Source organism: Pimephales promelas, chromosome 8 (genome assembly GCF_988280905.1).
Source record: "Pimephales promelas chromosome 8, fPimPro1.hap1.1, whole genome shotgun sequence".
Classification (NCBI taxonomy): Eukaryota; Metazoa; Chordata; class Actinopteri; order Cypriniformes; family Leuciscidae; genus Pimephales; species Pimephales promelas.
The window spans coordinates 38,955,581-38,972,367 of NC_142776.1; the positions used below are offsets into that span (position 1 = coordinate 38,955,581).

General features: G+C 38.5%; 1 protein-coding gene across 9 annotated transcripts in view; it reads left to right on the top strand.

Moving 5' to 3' along the window:
• r3hdm2 (R3H domain containing 2) overlaps positions 1-16,787 on the top strand; it is a 57,704-nt gene continuing 40,917 nt past the window's right edge. For 5 of the 9 annotated variants that reach the window (XM_089134541.1, XM_089134544.1, XM_089134548.1 and 2 more), the window contains exon 1: positions 1-387. The gene's annotated coding sequence lies outside the window, so the exon portion shown is untranslated. Of the gene's footprint in view, positions 388-8,601; positions 8,729-16,787 lie in introns of those variants that run through there. The other 4 variants (XM_089134545.1, XM_089134546.1, XM_089134549.1 and 1 more) reach the window with 2 other exon arrangements.

Consider the following 16,787-nt stretch of genomic DNA (forward strand, 5'->3'; position numbering starts at 1 on the left):
TCCCGCCCACTCAGGTTGATCACTGCGCGCTGTTGACACTCGGAGTCTCCGTGAGCTCGTGCTTGTGGTGGCGATTAAACGGTGTTAAGCGACAGCGGGCTGTCGTTATTCGGTTACCGGGGGATCGTTTTGTGCGGGAGGTGGGTCATTGGTTTTAAACATGTTTTCCTAGCCCATCCTGAGCGATAGTAATGCCCTCACGAGTTCGTGAGGCGGCCGATTGTCATTTTGACTTAGCTCGTGCTCGCTTAGCCGCCACAGGCTAATTAATTAACCGAGAGTGTGAGAAATATTCACTCCAAATCATCGAAGGCACTGCAAAAACTCCTCAAAACACCCAGAAAGCCGAGTGTGTCCTCGTTTTAAATGAACGCGAGGGATTAACAGGTAAGTGAACGCTTTAAATGGAACAGGTATCGATGTGTGAGTGTGTGTGTGTGTGTGTGTGTGTGTGTGTGTGTGTGTGTGTTGTGTATCGCTAGTAAAGATCACGTTAGTCGTCAGTGACAGGATAACGGTTAATTAACGTTAGTTCTTCACTTAAACCACGACTGTACTGAGTGACTTGTGAGGAACGGAACGCTCCCGTTCTTTAATTATACGAACGGCAGTGTTTCAAATATTATTATTATTATTAATAATAGTAATAATACTAATAAAACCCCCAGATTGTCAGCTGATCGTGACCACAGATTAAAACACCTGCGTTTAAAGGACCGTTCACACCAAATACTTTAATTATAAACTTTTTATTATCGTTCTTCTAAATACTGTTCATATCAACGCGAACGATAACTTTTAAAGATGGTGGATGGATGCACTTTTTTGCAAAAGAGGCTTCAAAATCTCAGGCACCATTCATTCCCATTATAAAGTTGGGGCCAGGGTATTTTTAATATAACTTTAACTTTACAGTTTAGTATTGCACACTTCTACAACATTTGCAGCCAATCAGAATATCGCATCATTAAATGGATAGTCCCCCCCCCCCCCCCAAATGATAATGATCCCATAATTCAGTCGCCCTCAATCCATCTTAGGTGTATATTTGTCTTCTTTCAGCCAAACACAATCTGAGTTACGTTAAAGAATATCCTGATCCTGGCTCTTCCCAGCTTTATAATAGGAGTGAATGGTGCCTAAAAAGTGCATCCATCCATCACAACAGTAATCCATAATAAAGCTAATAAAGGCCCTCTGATGCGTTTTTTTAAGAAACACATCCATATTTATAGCTTTGTAAAGCATAATCACTGACGGAAGAGTGACCTCTGACCTGACGTATGGCGTATTGGCGAAAGCTGAAGTGTACAAAACACTAGTCACGAATTTGAAGTTGAAAACGAAATTTTAAAGAGAAATGTGGGAGGAGCTTGAGTTTGATGACTATACTCACCTAAGCTTACGCTAATGCGTCGGGTCAGAGGTCACAGAACGATATCGGTTGGTGTGACTGTGAACGATTATTGTTGTTATAGTTATCTTTATAGTTTTGGTTCTTGGTGTGAACGAACCTAAACGCCCCCTAATATGCAACTTGTGATCCTCATGATATATTAAATACAGAGTATTGCAGAATCTGCACAACTTGAACACACACGTCACTACTCAACAAATATCGGTGCGTTTGTTCACTTGCATTGAAGTAATAGCGAATATTAAAAAGCATCTGGTGAACAGAAAACACATTGTTCTTTTCCAGCATCCTACATGTTTCTGTGTGCTGTATTAATCTGTAGGGATGGGCAACGATTAATCGCGATTAATTGCATCCAAAAAGTTTGTGTTTACATAATATATGTGTGTGTAGTGTCTATAATATGTAAATATAAACACCCACACATGCATGTATATTTTTATGAAAAATGTGTTATTAATATATCAAATATTTATATATATATATATAATATTAATTGTGAATAAATATATACATGCACATATTTCTTAAATATATACATGCATGTGTGGGTGTTTATATATACAAATTAATTATACACACTACACACACATATTACTCAAACTTTTATTTTGTATGCAACTAATCGCGATTAATCGTTGCCCATCCCTAAATTCTGGTACCTAAACACATTTATGGTTAAAAAAAAGGTTAAAATCAATTGCCTATTTTCGTTTTTGAAACTTGTGTTGTTTGGTATAATCGATTATGCACTCGATTTTCCAACGTAAAGTGACAGCCTGACTCTTAATTTGCGTTAGATTGTGTCTTTCTTGAGGAGAATAGCTGATATCCAGCAGTCTGATGTGATCCGTGTCGTTAGTTTGTGATTTTAACGCTGATATGAACGGCCAGATTGTCCTGAGAGGCGACGTCCAGGTGTTGTGGTCAACATGTCCTGTTACTGTTGTGGCTAATACAGTAGATTGGGGCAGTTGTTTTAGTAAATGAGTGCAGGAATGGGAAATCAATCTTTGCTAAATTATTCATGAGTACAGAAACGTTAAATTATCAGCTTTTTTAAGTCGTGATGGTGGTGAAGGGTTTGATCTGCAATCACTTGTTATAATCACTGATTGTCAGTGTTTTGAGGAGGTTTGCATATGTTAGATGATTAAAAACATGAGATGCTTAATGGATGCCAGTGTTGATAAATACTAAAGCAATGTCCTGTAGAAAACCAATGAAATGTCTTGTAAATCGTTTTTTTATTTAATTATATATGTGCTGCTATGTACTTGCATTCACTTCTTAGTATATTTGACTGTTTCATGACGATTCTGAATCTAAAAATTGGTTTATTCTGACGTTCGAGAGAACGAACGGTTCATATTTAGTCTCAGCTTGAACTTGAGCGATGTTCTTGAATGAATTGCTCACCGGTTTGTTATTATGGTGACATCGGCCGTGTGATTGGTTGCTTTAAATAGCCGCGTTTCCACCGCAATTACCAGGAACTATTCAGACTGATCTCTTGAAGTAGCGTGTGTATGACACGCCAATTCGTATTTCCATTTTTGGCGTGCTATCAAGACGCATAATCGCTTTTCAGCGTGTTTATGAACGCGGCTGACTTAACGTTATTACTGTATATATAAATATATGTCTTACCTCAACCCCGTCCCTAAACCTAACCGTCACTGGGGTTAATGGCATTTATGACTGTTCCCTTACCATCCTAGGAAAAAAAAAAGATTGCTCCCCAGATGTAGATCTACATTTTGCTTCGTTTCGCGCGGGCATTACAGACACGCAGAATCACTCGGACGTTAATGGCGTAGACATACACGCATACACGCGGATAGCTCAAAATTAGGGTTGGGTATCGAGAATCGAGTATCGATTGGAATCGGGACTAACTTTTCGTTTTTCCCGGAATCGTTCAAAAGTTAAAATTTCGATTCCTAGTTTCGATATTCACAGTCCGCCGAGCGGAAGAAGAAACCGCTGAACAACACCAACGAAGAAGCGTCTACCGGAAGTGTTGGCATAACCGCGCGAGTCGAACATGAGTACCTTACGTCGGCGATCCAAAGTGTGGCTTCACTTTTCTAAAAATAACGAAATCTCGGCAAAATGCAAAATTTGTGACAAAAGGAGTATTTGTGACAGGAGTATTTCCTTCAGAAAGGCCGTTGGTTAGCAAGGTTAGCTAAACTTTTTTTGACCCTGCCTCTTAAAAGAATCGGAATCGAGAATCGTTAGGAACCGGAATCGAAACAAGGAATCGGAATCAGAATCGGAATCGTTCAAATTCAAACGATACCCAACCCTACTCAAAATGCGTTGAGATAACACGCCACTTGACTCGAAAGTGCCGTGTATGTTTACGCAAAAGTCATGATGTCATGTTGCCTCACCGGTTTGTTACCATGGTGACATTGGCCGTGTGATTGGTTGCTTTAAATAGCCGCGTTTCCACCGCAATTACCAGGAACTTTTTTCACAGGAACTTTTTTCCCCCAGACCGCTTGCTTACTGCGTTTACACCGCGGATTAAAGTACCGGTCCGGGGCGGGAAGATTATGTAGTGACGTTGAACTGCGTGCGACTGCTCCTCCTAGCCTGCGCGTTTGTTTTGAGTTTTGTATGGAGGAGATTCAAGCTTTGCTGCTTTTGTGTGCGATTGGTTTACTAACGAGGTAATTAACAAAACGGCAGAAAAGAGACGAGCACCCAAAGCGTATTCAGAAAGCTCGTAATGCTAGATATAAAAGTAGACGTTTGTTTTCAGCGGACATTGACCGTGAGATGGATGGGACGAACATGCGCCATCCCTGAACCCTGGTTCCTGCGGTGTAAACACACCGAGTATCACCCCAAAGTTCCTAGTTCCTGAAGTGGAAACGCGGCTTATGTCAATCAGACGTCCTCTTGGGCGGCACAGCTTCATAATGACCAAGAAATATAAAAAAAAATTCTCATAATACCATAAAAGATCGCTGTTTTGTAGGGCTGGGTAATAAATATCGATTTCTCGATATTAATCGATTTTTATTTTAACGAACCGATATCGATTCTTAAATCTCAAGAATTGATTAGTCATCCTGTTTCATTTGAATGAATGGATCATCGTATCACGGCTGCACGCATCCAAAAAATCGCAATAATTTTGTTCTTTGTTACTTTTGATATGAAACAAAGTTTCAATTTTCAAATTACGTCCATTTTCTTTAGAAATTCAAAAACATAAATAGCGTTTTGGCGCTGTGGCTCAAGAGAAGCAGCAGCGCTGATCTCTCTTCCGGCTTAATAATACCAGTCACAGCGCCAAATAAACATGAATGAGCATCTGAAAGTGTGTTAAAGATAGAGTACAACTTATCCAAATCCGTATCATGTCACATTGATTCGCTCAATTAGCGTTTCAACCGTGGAAAGACGTCAGTTAAACAGCTTGTAATCAATGTCATCGTCATATTTACCTCAGAAAACCCACATAAACTTGTTAGTCAGCTAGAAAAAATAACTCAATATATACACCAAATTACATATGCATTATAATCCTAATGTTCTTCAATATTTAATGCATATTTTAATAAATCTGGCAAGTTTTTATGACGGCCACCATTTAAATGTTTATATTTCATATAATCTTCCTATTATAAAAATAAATAAAAGTGTAATTTAAGTGTTTGTATAGCTACAAAACACTTCATATTAGGCTAATGAAGTCTATAGGCTACAACTAGACTCCCATAGTTTACAGCATTAGTTAAGAGATTTGATTTTCTTGAGAAAATTTGCCATTTATTGTAACTGATATCCAATATAATCATTATCGAATCGAATCAGAATCGAAATCGAATCAAATTGTGAAATTTGTGTCAATACCCAGCCCTAGTGTTTTGTGCCATTGCTTTGGCAATAACATAAACATAAAAATTTGTGCTCGTACAGTTGTAAATGCACAGATATATTTATGTTATTATTTTTCTATGCTTTGACTCTATAACCACTTTCCCCTCAGCCGAGTGGAGAGAACAAGCCCAGATCTTGAGTTGTGTGTTTATGGACTGTAATGCGGTTCGAAGTGAAACTGGTATGGCGCAGTCCTCCCACGTATGAGATGGCGGGTGTTCGGTCATATTTAGCTGGAAGGGCTTCTGTAATATTGATAAGGAGTCGTATCACGATGCGTTGTGGACCTGAACATGGATCTGGCCTCCGTGATTGTGTGTGTGTGTGTGTGTGTGTGTGTTTGGACCGTCTTGTGTTTGTTTTGCAGCAGCACAGTCAGTATGCTGTGTGTGTTTTTTCTTGCGAGATTTGAAGAGCTATTTATAGACTAGCATGAGCATGTGCTTCCCTCCCTCTCTCTTGTTCACTCGCTCATCTTTTCCTCCCAGATCCACGGTGCCATTAGATTCTCCTTCCTCATCATCGCACACCTTTCCTTCTCTAATTCCCACTTTTTCTTCCACTTTATCTGTTGTTGTTTTGTCCTCGTGTTGTGTTTCCTCAGCTCTTTCCCTCTGTGTTGTTGCACGACTGTTCCTCCCTCCTTCCCTGTGGATTTCTGCCTGTGAATTATTAATGGTTGCTGGATGGCAGTGACTGGGAGCAACGCTGAGATTCAGAGCTCTTGCGGAGGATAATCATCAGTTTTCTGCCATGAGACGGGACAGGGGATGAGACATGACCCTAGACCGAGACGGGGACACCACCATGTTGTGTGTGTCTGTGCAAAAATAAATAGTGATGCACCAAAACAAATAAAAGCCCAACTTTTTACTTTAAAACTCACCAAAATTAGCCTACATATTTAAATGTTTTTTTATTAAAATAATTCGTACTGCTTTAAAATATCTTTAATGTAACTCGACACCCTTGCCTCATTTATTATGCGTGGTTCTATGAATATGCAAATGAGCCCCGCCCCCACTCACTCACTCTGTTGACGATCACACGTTGATCTGATTGGTTACAAGGTCGTTTGTGACGTCAGAAACAACGCACGGTTTTTCGTCAGTGATTTCGGCACTTCATAACCCTGGAATTTGTGCATTTTTAGTTTTTAAAAGAATATTCCTCGTGTATTTCCAAGCTGTTGTTTTGTTTGTCGGAGCACAAAAGGTGAAGTTTAGAAGACCTTCATGCACATCTTTTCCGTACAGCAACAGTTGACAAGGCAAAAGAAACAGTAAAACACCATAAAAGTGTCTGTATTCCACACTTTCACAGATCTGTTAACTTTTGAGCTGAAAGTGCGGTGCAAAAATTCTTAAAATCATTTATTTGTATAGCGCTTTTTTTTTTAAGCAACTTTACAGAAAAGTCCACATTACGTTTAAAGTGATCTGTTATCATCAGAGGAAACTAAGTTATGTATTTCAGAAATGTAAAAAGTTAGCTAAAAATGCCCAAAAATGCATTTAAACAATGTAACAATTTAAGGCAGAAACAATGAGCTTGAAGTGTGTCAACAAACGAGTATGATAGAAAACGGTTGCATTGACAGAAGCGAGAGTGGGACGTGTGTTTCCATCAGGAACGTCAGTCCTGTTTCTGGAGATGGACGGTTAACGCAACACAGACAGACAGCACAAACATGCACGCATCTCCAGTTTCTATTGATCTGCGATAAAGCGTTGCGCTGACCGGGGTTCTGTGACCGCACACCTACTCCTTCCCAGCTGGCTTTGCTTCGATGCAGATTTCACATCAGTGACCCACTCAACACACTGATTGACTGACTGATATGTCAGCAAAGCTGGTCATCATGTTCTGTTCATTCTTTGCTCCACACTTTCTCTCATACAAATGACATTTTGGCCAATACCTAATAATTCTTTATATTTGAAAGCCGATCACCGATATATTAGCCGATAAATCTAAATCCCAATTTTTTTTTAATAATTTCTGTGAGCCTGATTACAAAAATAAAAGTATCTCCATTCAATCCACGTCCCAAACACACAATTATAATATTCTCATTATGATTTTATGTAGCGTATATTAGAGCCAGACCGTTATATCGGCAGGCCGATATTAGGCGTTTTCTAAAATATCGGTATCGGCAGTTATAATGGCCGATAAATGAATATTTCAAAAATAAAATAAAAACAAACGAATCATGCTTCAACCATGTCATGAGTGTTGGAGTTGTATAGTTTGTCCACCAGAGGGCGCTCTACACCGTCCCTGTTGGCAACACTCGTGTATAACGCGCCACACATCCTGAACATTTAGACATAGAGAAAAAGTATCAAATGTATCTTGTGCATAAAAGTTAGCTTTTTTTTTACACGTATGTGAAATCCAACGACGCCAAGTGTGTGTTGCAGACTGTCGTTCTGTAATGGATTTAGATTAGAATCGCTAAATAGTAGGTTTTAGAAGGCAGGCAGCAACTGATGATTGAAAATGGTTTGATGAAGCTTGATGGAAAGAATTTAAAAAGTGCAGGTAAAGGGATAAGCAAGCTGACATTGTAATTATAAGGTAGCTTATAAGGCAATGTAGGGACTAATTATTATTTTATTTATCAGAACTTTAATATATTTTGATGTTTCTCTGTTCTGTTGTGACAATAGAAACAAGTTTCTTTTTAAAATGCATTATCATATTATTTTAGTTAAAACTCATAATCTGTTAATGTTTTGTTGCGCATTTTTGAAATAAAAAAATAATAATAATATCGGCCGATATATCGGATTTTATAACCAACAAATATTTGTATCGTATCGGCCTTCAAAATGCTTTATCGGTCGGGCTCTAGCGTATATGACAGCACATTACTGTAGTTCCCTTTTTTGAAGTGATTTCAATCATATTTTGAACAGTGAAATTTCCCAGCTTTAACTAATCTGCCTAATTTTCTTATCAGGTCGATAACAATAACAATAAAAATGAACATATATCGTCCGAAACTGATACGGTGGCCCACATGTCATGCATCCCTTATGCAAATGTATTATTTTTAACCTGGAAGAAACCTGTATGTTTGTCAAATACCCATGTTCATCTGTCTAGTGTAAGTGTTGAGTTTCTCATCAGTGCATTTGCACCGTTTGAGAGTGAATGAGTGAAGGAGACGGGAGGGAGGATGAGTAAATGAGCGCATGCTCAGAGAGAGAGAGAGAGAGAGAGAGAGAGAGAGAGAGAGATCGGCTGTGCTTCATTCAGAAAAAGCAGGGGGGCGTCAGAAACGAAGCGAGAGAAAACTAAGCGGAGAGGTGGAGAACTGTCTGTTCTCTGTAAGAGAATCTGAAATGCGCTCGGCGCTGCACCTAATGATGCGGGGAGATCAGCGATAAATCAGCCGATATAGTAAGCGGTGTGTGTGTGTGTGTGTGTGTGGTGCATATGCGCAGGCATGCATGCATGTGAAAAGTCTGAGTGAAGGGCTGCTTATGAATGCATTTGGGGGATTTTTGAAATCACACTGAAATGATCTGCTTATGACTAAACCATCAGGTGCATTATGGGAAATGTAGTCCATAAGCTGAGACTGGTGAAAATGGGTCAGGGAGTTTAGAAGAAATGTGCTGAAGTTTCTTGTAAGCCTGTTTTTTTTTTTAAAAGCATCAACGCTGTTAAGTAGTCTGCTTTCAGAAAAGCGCAGATTTCTGACACTCTTGCAGTGGGGTTTTGACATCACTCACTGACGTCAGGTCAGCCGTTAGAGGGGAATGAGCCGTTCTTGCACGCAAGTGAATGTTAATTGTTTCGCTTGAATGATGCTGGAAAGCATTGCATGCATGCCGAATCGTTCTTGTGAATGTTTGCATTTTAATGCAATGCTTCACGCATATCTGTAGAAGTGCATGTAGATGAGGGACAGGCTTCAGTGTGGGTCAGTCGGTCGTGGGTGTGTGTGTGTGTTGAAAGCGATCCCCGTCTGCCCACTTGCGTAGAGGTCGATAAAGAGAGTGTATTTGCTGAGGTAATGAGGAATTCCCTTTCACTGTGTCCTTGCGTCCTCGTCACCCACGCCGGGGGTGAGTCTCTGCAGGAGAGAGAGAGAGAGAGACGTCATTCATGTCACACCGATGAGAGATGTGTGTTAGAGCGAGGACATCAGGAGGCGGCGCAGGGGAGATTCACAAGAACTTTCTTCAGAAAGAAACTGAGATTTAAAGGGATAGTTCACCCAGAAATCAAAATTCTGTCATTCACTCGTCCTCCAAAGCCAGAAGACGTTCGTTCATCTTCAAAACACAAATGAAGATGTTTTAATGAAATCTGATGGATTTCTGTTCCTCTATTGACGGCTACACAACTGACACTTTGGCGCTTTGAAAAGTTCATGAAGAGATCGTAAAACTAATCGAGTGGTTTAGTCAAAATTTCCTGGAGAGACTTGTTCACTTTATGTGATGAACAGTTTTAATTTAGGCTTTTATTCACATATAAACATCATCATCAACTCACACATCAGATATAGTAAACAGAAGCTCAAGCATGCTTGTTTGACGTGCGAGAGCCAATGGGGTTCATCTCGTGTTACGCATCATGTTTGAGCTTAGGGATGGGACGATAACCGGTTTCACGATAAACCGTGATAAAATGTACTGAGGGTTAGTATTATCGTTTAAAATTTAATTATCATTAAAACCGTGTTTGATTATCGCGATTTTAATAACTCACTGAATCCTGTCGGCCAGTCTGACGCAGGCGCGCAGCACGCAATATTTTTTTAAATTACTATTCGAGAAGGAATGGTGGAAGGCAGTGACCGTGCTCAGGAGATTTTACAACCTTTTAAGAGGACCAAATCTGAGGTGTGGTCATATTTTGGGTTTTACAAAAGTCCTGAGGGAAACTTGATCGAGGATAGTCACCCTGTCTGCCGAACAAAAAGTCACTACAATAGAAACACTTCAAATCTGCCGAGTCGTCTTGTGTGATCATCACCCGAACGCAAGGCAAGTTAACTTTGACCTTAATACCAAAACTACGTCTGGGAAACAATTGGGCACGAAATGTTGTTTTGAGTTGAAACATTTTATGTCACTCACTTGAAATAGACGTGAAGCTTCCGCGAAAAAAGTTCGTAGCAAGTGGATTTGAGCCAAAGACGAACGAACAACTTCAAACAACACTATTATTAAGAGTGATATTTTAAGGGATAGTAAAGTATAGATGCATCACGTATTAAACCGATTTTATTTTTACCACATAATTACGGGGACATATTGAATTGATAATGAGATTAGCTAATGTTTTAAATCTTACCTGTTTATGAATTCATTTTGTAAAACAATCGTCCAGACAAGATATATCACACCAATATTATCAAACTCTGTAAACAATAAATCAACTCTGATTTCATTTTTGCAATACAATCAAAAACCGGAGACGCAAGACGGCAAGTTGTATTTGAATGAAACAAGAGCGCGCGTCCGTTGTGAATGTTATGGATGCTATGGTTGCTATTGACGACGGGCGTTATAAAGAAGCAAATGCCATTGAATAGAATCTTGCTTAAAAACTGCATAGAGAGGCTTGTTTTATTTGTTGTTTGTTGATTTTCAATTATAAAACTTGTTGAAATGTTTTCAGTGTGAGCATCAGTTCTTTTTGAGCACTTTCATACATTTTTAACAAAACCGTGATAATATTGATAATCACGATTATTTTGGACACTATAATCGTGATATGAAATTTTCATACCGTCCCATCCCTATTTGAGCTTCTCAAGAGCCAATGGGGTTCATCTCGTGTTACGCATCACGTTTGAGCTTCTCAAGAGCCAATGGGGTTCATCTCGTGTTACTCATCACGTTTGAGCTTCTCAAGAGCCAATGGGGTTCATCTCGTGTTACGCATCATGTTTGAGCTTCTCAAGAGCCAATGAGGTTAATTCTCCCGTCACGCATCACGTTTGAGCTTCTCAAGAGCCAATGAGGTTCATCTCGTGTTATGCATCACGTTTGAGCTTCTGCAGGAACCAATGAGGTTCATCTCGTGTCACGCATCACAGATGAATGTATCACAATAAGCCCAGTAATCTGCATAAAAAATACGTTCAGTTTTTTAATAATGCAAGCTTGTTTTGGCCAATATTTACGACGTTGCTTGATTTTAATTTGGCAGCAAAATCATTGTGATTTTTATTGTGAATATTTGTTATCACAAAAACAAGCATATTCCCCTGCAGAGCCCGAACCCGAGCCTCACGCAAACACACGCAGGTTATTTTTGAACACCGTGTGCCAGAACAGAGTGTCAGTGAGAGAGAGAAACAAAGAGCGAGAGAATCCTCAGCAGAGATGGGAATAAAGCGAGAGGAATGGAGACTGCACAGTGCTGCTCTACTGAATAAAGTATCTGTGTCTATAAATAACACGCAGCGCTCAGAGACGGTTATTTAGCCACATTTTCCCTCCTCATCCTGGAACGATGATTTGATCATTCGCCTTTTCATTTTTCAGCATGCACGCTCTCTATTATTAAGGAACAAAGCGTTTGTTTGGAAATTATTCACGTTTGTTAATTGACACGTACACAAGTGTTTGTTTCTGAAACCTAGTGCATGATTAATCGATATAAACCCGGAATTGGGATATGGCTTAGTGTGATTTATCAAGTGGCAATCGCTGCATTTTAATTAAATGAATATATGCGTTGTGTGTTTCAGAGTGAAGCGCAGCGCTGTTTATATTTACACACGTGCAGCTCGTGATCAGTGTCTCAGAGCGACTCGGTTCACATTTAACATGCATTTCAAAAAACACAACATGCACTAAACTTCATACGCTATGTTTCCAAGTTATAGCTAAAGAAACACACATTTGACCTGTAATATTTTAATGTTTAAATTATTTTCTGTAGAGTTTGTTCTCATTTTAATAAATTTATTTTTATATTTTTTTATATATTTTTTTTAATATATTTTATATATTTATTTTATTTAGCACATTTCAGTTCAGTGCTGTTTTACTTATAGTCTTGTTTGTTTTTAATCCCAGTATTCATTATAAAAAATATCGGTTGAATAATCGGTATTAATCGGTGAATAAACCTAAATATCAGTATCAGTAAAATACACTATCGGTCATGATATTTATTTTTTTTGGCATTATTACTTTTATTAATATTATGTGTGTGTGTGTGTGTGTGTGTGTGTGTTTATATATATATATATATATACATATACATATATATATATATATATATATATACACTTTTTAAAATTTAGTACTATTACGTTTATTATTATTGTCATCATCATTTATTTTATTTTTTTGGGAGGCAAATTGTGTAACCTGGAAATCTGGAGCTTTTTGTCCCTTCAAAATTGCATTTTAAATTGCATTTTTTTTTTTTTTTTAGAAAAATCACAATTCGACCACAAGCACCACTTACTATTTCCTCAAACAATTTACAAATGTAGATCAGTTATAGACCGGCAGGACAGTTGCCTGAACAGATCAAGAGTCAAGTTTATAATATGTAGTAAATTGCAAAGAAAGGTCTGTATAATTAAAACCACTTGTCAATTAAGTCTTCCATCATGACCAATCCACACAATCCCCCATTTATTGATGACTTTTTCCCCCAAGTTAACCATGTTCTTTTCTCTGAACTCGTATTCAAATTAAAATCCTGCTCTCTCCACCATCACCCATGCAGAAAACGTGTTAAAACGGCATGGCTCCGTCCCGGCCCTCATGAATATTAATGAGATGCATTAGTTTCGAATGACGCGTCGAACAGCTGACGGATTGTGAAGAGCTGAGTTGCTCGACATATTGCTCGTGACTCAAGCAGCTTCTGACAACGGCACGCAAGATGGCGAGCGCTGAGTCAACATGTTCTCCGAAAATAAATATTTAGCCTTTTGTTGTGTTGTTATCGAGCTGTGACAGAAATTACCCCGCTCTTATTTAGCTCAATACACTGAATATCATTCTGGCCTGGAGACCAATTGTGTCTCATTTGCAACATGCCGCACAATCCGGTCCGTCTATATTCATCTCGGCTGTCGTAATGGCACCGCTGAGTGCAGCTCTGCTCTCAGACTCTGATTGCTCTATATGTGCTGGTCTAGAAGACGAGAAGCCGAAGGAGGACCGTTAACCCTTAAAAACTTGAAGCTAAAATTGGTGTTGTTCACATATTTTGATTTTTTTTACTGTCAAATTCTAAAACAATGTGCTAAAACAACAATTTGGCTATTATCTGAAGTTTTACGGAGAGCGCAACCTCCAGCATAGATTAGCATGCGGTTTAGCATCGGTTCAGTTTTTTGTTTAATCCGCCCTACTAATTTAACGAGATGTATATCAGTTCATGGTTTGTGTGTGTATAAGAGAGATAGAGGAAATGTCAGTATTTCATTGAGACTTGAGATTAAATAAACTGGTTAAGTATTGTTGATCTTGTAGTATTAATTTTCACATGCAGTTACACATTGTCGGTTAAAAACAAGAACGTGTCTGGTAAAAATATTGAGTGGACAAAAAAGTTAATTTCCATTCTTGATATGTTAGGGCTGGGTATTGAGACAAATTTCACAATTCGATTTCGATTCGATTTGATTCAATATCGATTATTTTGGATATCAGTTACAATAAATTGCCATTTTTCTCAAGGGAATCAAATCTCTTAACTAATGCTGTAAACTATGGAGTCTAGTTGTAGCCTATAGACTTCATTAGCCTAATATGAAGGTAATAATGAACTGTTTTGTAGCTATACAAACACTTAAAGTACACTTTTATTTATTTTTATGATAAGAAGATTATATGAAATATAAACATTTAAATGGTGGCTGTCATAAAAACTTGCCAGATTTATTCAAATATGCATTAAATATCGAAGAACATTAAGATTATAATGCATATGTAATATGGTGTATATATGTAGCAAAATGCTCCTCTCTAGAGTTATTTTTTCTAGCTGACTAACGAGTTTATGTGGGTTTTCTGAGGTAAATATGACGATGCATTGATTACAAGCTGTTTAACTGACGTCTTTCCACGGTTGAAACGCAGATTGAGTGAATCAATGTGACATGATCCGGATTTGGATAAGTTGTACTCTATCTTTAACACACTTTCAGATGCTCATTCATGTTTATTTGGCGCTGTGACTGGTATTATTAAGCCGGAAGAGAGATCAGCGCTGCTGCTTCTCTTGAGCCACAGCGACAAAACGCTATTTATGTTTTTGAATTTCTAAAGAAAATGGACGTAATTTGAAAATTGAGACTTTGTTTCATATCAATAGTAACAAAGGACAAAGATCATTGCGATTTTTTTTGGATGCGCGCAGCCGTGATACGATGATCCATTCATTCAAATGAAACAGGATGACTAATCGATTCTTGAGATTTAAGAATCGATATCGGTTCGTAAAAATGAGATTCGATTAATATCGAGAAATCGATATTTATCACCCAGCCCTACTGTGTGTATATATATATATAATTTCAGGCCTATTTTATCTCTGCATTAAGTGCATGTTTTGGCGTTTTTACACTGAGATGATTCATGTTTCTTCCTGATGAGTTCATCAGTAACATGAGATGAATAAGTCTGTAAGCGTCAGCGACTGCATTGATGAGCTTTAGTTTGAGGGTCTGTTTATCTGTTTTGTCTGTGTACTTGATAGCTGGTGTCTCTTATGCATACTAACGACCAACCGTGGGAAAAAAGCCATATAATTGTGTGTAATTTGTGTGTGGAGGAGAGACTGAGGCATAGGAAAGGAAAAATCAATACCGACCCATGGAGAGCAGCTAACGGTGTAATTGGCTTCAGAGTCATCAGGTTCACTGCCTTCCCCTCATGTACAGTCCTAATGTGAGATCAGCGGATTGTGTGTTAATAAAATATACAGGACCAGCAGTCGAACACCTTCATGCCATTCTAGAACTGATGCTTGCCTCAAACAGAGATGTTCTCACGTTAAAGTGAGAACAATACCACGTTGTTTTGAGTTGTTAAAGGGATATTTCACCCAAAATGTAAACTCTGTCAGTAACTGTTGTTCAACCCCGTAAGACTTTCGTTCATCTACAGAACAGAAATTAAGATATTTTTTTATTAAATCTGACAGCTGTATCGCTCCTCCATAGGCTTCTATGTTATTGAAACTTGCCGGCCCCAGAAAGTTATTAAAGACATCGTTAAAATAGTTTAAATTGTCAACCTTAGTAGTTCTCTTTAAAAAAAAAACTTTTACGAATAATTTTCTCACCCCCGTGTCATCCAAGATGTCCATGTCTTTCTTTCTTCAGTCGAAAAGAAATTAAGGTTTTTGATGAAAACATTCCAGGATTTTCTCCATACAATGGACTTCAATGGGGACCAAACGGTTCAAGGCCCAAATGAGAGTTTCAGTGCAGCTTCAAAGGGCTTTAAACGATTTCAGACGATGAATAAGGGTCTTATCAAGCGAAACAAGCGCTCATTTCAAAAATAAAATAACAAAGTTTACGTTTTATAAGCTCAAATGCTCGCCTTGCTCTGTTCTGTGATGCGCGTTCACGTAATACGCAATTCCGTTGTAAAGGTCTCACAGAAAAGAGCATCTTGGACGACGTGGGTGAGTAAATTTAATTATCAGCAACGTTTTTTTTAAAGTGAACTACTCCTTTAAATTTATCAAGTGACGAGAATACTTTCTGTGCGCAAAAACAACAAAAATAGCGACTTTATTCAACTATTAATTTCCTTCTCTGTGGGCCTTGAGTGAGTTCATGAGACACACACACACACACACACACACACACACACACACACACAGTGGGCCTTGAGTGAGTTCATGAGACACACACACACACACACACACAGTGGGCCTCGAGTGAGTTCACGTAGTGAAACAGCGCATCGCTTCTGTGTTGTACGTCTCACGCTGGCTCACTATTGGCCGACGCTGAGCGTGTGTGTGTGTGTGATGTACAATCAGAAACGCTGTTACACTATGTGAACTCACTCAAAGCCCACAGAGATGAATAGTTGAATAAAGTCTTTATTTTCCTTTCTTTTTTGCGTTTCAATTACAATAGAAGCCAATGGAGGAGTGATCCAGCTCTCAGATTTAATCACAAATATCTTAATTTGTGTTCTGTAGATGAACGAAGGTCTTACGGGGTTGAACAACATGAGGGTGAGTCATCATTACTGACAGAGTTGATTTTTGGGTGAACTAACCCTTTAATATGAACTAACTCTTCTGCTCATTTCCCTGTTTATCTGCTCAATTCTCTCTTGTGCGATTAATTTTTAATTAATTTTAAATTTGTTTGATTGTCTTTGCTTGGCTTCCCAAACAACACGTTTAAACAACAAGAGACACAACCTATGTAACAGTTGGATAAGAGTGAAGAACTAATTATTCATGATGATGTTTGAGGTGTTTGAACACATATTTCCAT